The sequence below is a fragment of the Apium graveolens genome, chromosome 5, assembly GCF_009905375.1.
Source record: "Apium graveolens cultivar Ventura chromosome 5, ASM990537v1, whole genome shotgun sequence".
In the NCBI taxonomy this organism is placed as follows: domain Eukaryota; kingdom Viridiplantae; phylum Streptophyta; class Magnoliopsida; order Apiales; family Apiaceae; genus Apium; species Apium graveolens.
Genome location: NC_133651.1, coordinates 75,456,649 through 75,459,832, shown reverse-complemented (window position 1 = coordinate 75,459,832; position 3,184 = coordinate 75,456,649). Strand labels below are relative to the sequence as shown.

Here is a 3,184-nt window from a genome sequence, read left to right as displayed (position 1 = left end):
GAGCTCCAAGGTAGGTGCTTCCTCTATTGATGGTTTGAGCTTCCCTTCAGCATTCTTAAGGTCAGAAGTACCAAGAGATTCAAATGGTATGTCCAGCTTTCGCTTCCAGGGAGAAGCGTTCAGATATTGTAATTGCTCGTTGCCATCTTCATCATCACTGTCAAAATCCCCCACTAAGGCCTTTTCCAATGCATCAGACATTAGCATGCGACCGCGTTCCGAAGTAACCGCAGAATCAATCACATCCAATTTTAAGCACTCCTCATCTTCTGTAGGAAATTTCATTGCCTTGAATACGTTGAAGGTCACATCCTGATCTTGGACCCGCATAGTAAGTTCACCTTTTTGCACATCTATCAAGGTACGGCCAGTAGCCAAGAAAGGCCTTCCCAAGATTATGAGAATCTTCTTATCTTCCTCAAAATCCAGAATAACAAAATCTGTAGGAAAGAAGAGCTTATCCACCTTGACGAGCACATCCTCCAATATGCCCCTTGGGTAAGTAATGGAACGATCAGCCAATTGTAGCGACATGTATGTGGGTTTTGGATCAGGCAGATCCATCTTTTAAGATCGACAACGACATCAGATTAATGCTTGCTCCCAAATCACAAAGGCACTTGTCAAAAGTCAGATTACCAATGGTGCAAGGAATGGTGAAGCTTCCTGGATCTTTCAGTTTTGGTGGTAACTTTTGCTGCAGAACAGCGCTGCATTCTTCCGTGAGAGCAACGGTTTTAAGGTCATCCAGTTTCACCTTCCTTGAAAGAATAGTCTTCATAAACTTCGCATAACTAGACATTTGTTCCAGAGCCTCAGCGAAAGGTATATTGATGTGAAGTTTCTTGAACACCTCCAGAAACTTCCCGAACTGTCTATCCAGCTTTTGTTGCTGCAATCTCTTAGGAAAAGGTGGTGGAGGATAGAGCTGTTTCTCCCCTGTATTAGCCTCAGGCAGAGTGTGTTCGACAGTAGTCTTCCTTGGTTCCGCCGCTTTCTCCTTTTGCTTAGATTCTTCATCTCTAATTTCAGCTTCTCCTTCTTTTGCCTTTTCAGCATCAGCCACTTTTCCAGACCTTAAGGTAATAGCCTTGACTTGCTCTTTAGCTTCCTTCCTGCCTGGTACTTCCGTGTCACTGGGAAGAGTGCCAGGTTGATGATTGAGCACTGCATTGGCTAATTGACCGATTTGATTTTCCAAGGTCTTGATAGAAACCGCCTGACTCTTGCATAACAGCTTAAGTTCCTCAAAATCAGCACTAGTAGGTGCAGTTATACTTCCCTGTTGAGGATATAATTGCCTTGTAGCATACTGCTGTGGTTGCTGGAATCCAGGTGGGTTAAACTGTTTACTCACTCCTTGCTGATATGGTGGCTGAATAGCATTCTGATTATTCCCCCAGCTGAAATTTGGATGATTTCTGTTGTTAGGATGATAGGTCGCTGGCACAGGCTGCTGTTGTCGCTGATAATTATTCACATACTGAACAGATTCATTGACAAGAGAACACTGATCCGTAGCATGAGAACCTGCACAAAGCTCACAAACCATAGCTATTTGATTAACTCCATATGTAGCCAGAAAATCAACCTTCATTGATAGCGCTTGGAGCTGGGCTGCAATAGCGGTGGCTGCATCAACTTCCAGAATACCTGCTACCTTGCCTGACGTCATCCTCTGAGTTGGGTTTTGATGCTCATTTGCAGCCATCGTCTCTATAAGATTATACGCCTCAATATAGCTTTTAGCCCATAAGGCGCCTCCAGCTGCTGCATCGAGCATGGGCCGAGATTGGGCCCCCAAACCATTATAGAAACCAGTGATCACCATCCAATCCGGCATTCCATGATGTGGACATTTTCTCAACATTTCCTTGTAGCGTTCCCAAGCCTCGCACATAGATTCTGTAGGTTGCTGCGCAAACTGAGTAAGAGCACTCCTCATAGCAGCAGTCTTTGCCATCGGATAAAACTTCACCAGAAACTTCTGCGCAAGATCTTGCCACATAGTGATGGACCCAGCTGGTTCAGAATATAACCAGTCTTTAGCCTTGTCCCTCAGTGAGAATGGGAAAAGCCTCAACTTGATAGCCTCATCAGTCACGCCATTATACTTAAAAGTGCTGCAGATCTCGACAAAATTCCTTATGTGCATGTTGGGGTCTTCAGTTGCCGCTCCTCCAAAAGAAACAGAATTCTGCACCATCTGAATAGTGCCCGGCTTGATTTCAAAGGTGTTAGCTTGAATAGCCGGATGAAGGATGCTTGACTGAATGTCATCAATTTTAGGCCGAGAAAAATCCATAAGAGCTGGATCAGCTTGAACAATACGATCTCCCATGTTTACTGGTTCTTTCTGCTCAGTTCCTGAATCCGAATCCTCAAAATCTAACTTCTCCGGAATATCAAGAACTTCGTCTGTCTCCTCAGCTGTATCTAAAGTCCTCTTGCGAGTACGAGAACGAGTTTGCATAAACGCTTGCTAAAGTACCTGAAACACAACCGGAAAAAAATAAGTAACTACTACGTCCTAATCACTGAATCCTAATGACCAATGATGGTAAGTACATAAACTAAACAATTACGCCGAGTCCCCGGCAGCGGCGCCAAAAACTTGTTAGGGCGAAATCACGCACTAATATTCACGCAAGTATACGCGTTTGCAAGTAATATAGAATACTTTCTAGTTCGTTCCCACAGAGACTCAGACTAAATTATTGTCTAATTAAACTCACTCACCAATGTATGATTACTTCTCAATGTTAAGATACTAACACTTAAAATTTGTTGATTAAATATTAACTATAATTAACTACTTAATTAATCACTTAACTAATACTTCAGTTTATCAATAATAAAACACTCATGAGATCACAACTTCATTATTACTTCCTTCTATAGCCATTGTTATTCCCTTTAGCATGTGACAGTGATGATATTAATCGAATAACACGAAACTGATAAAAGCCAACTTTCATTGTACTAATACCATTCTACCAAGCATCCACAATTAAGATAGAAGTTGAATAGTCATCAATTATGTTGAGTTCCTATATGTCTACAGAAATTGACAACACAACGATTTAAGCACAAGTTATTCCTTTTGATTACATAGGGCAAATAAAACTGTTAGAGTTACCCACTAATCATGCACAACATACATGAACCTATGCTAGCATGGCAA

At 42.0% G+C, this 3,184-nt stretch overlaps 1 non-coding gene across 1 annotated transcript; it reads left to right on the top strand.

Moving 5' to 3' along the window:
* The first annotated feature begins 1,841 nt into the window (after nt 1-1,841).
* Nucleotides 1,842-1,948, top strand: LOC141662531 (small nucleolar RNA R71). Its single transcript, XR_012550642.1, has one exon. It is a non-coding gene; the product is annotated as a small nucleolar RNA R71 (small nucleolar RNA).
* Nucleotides 1,949-3,184: the final 1,236 nt, after the last annotated feature.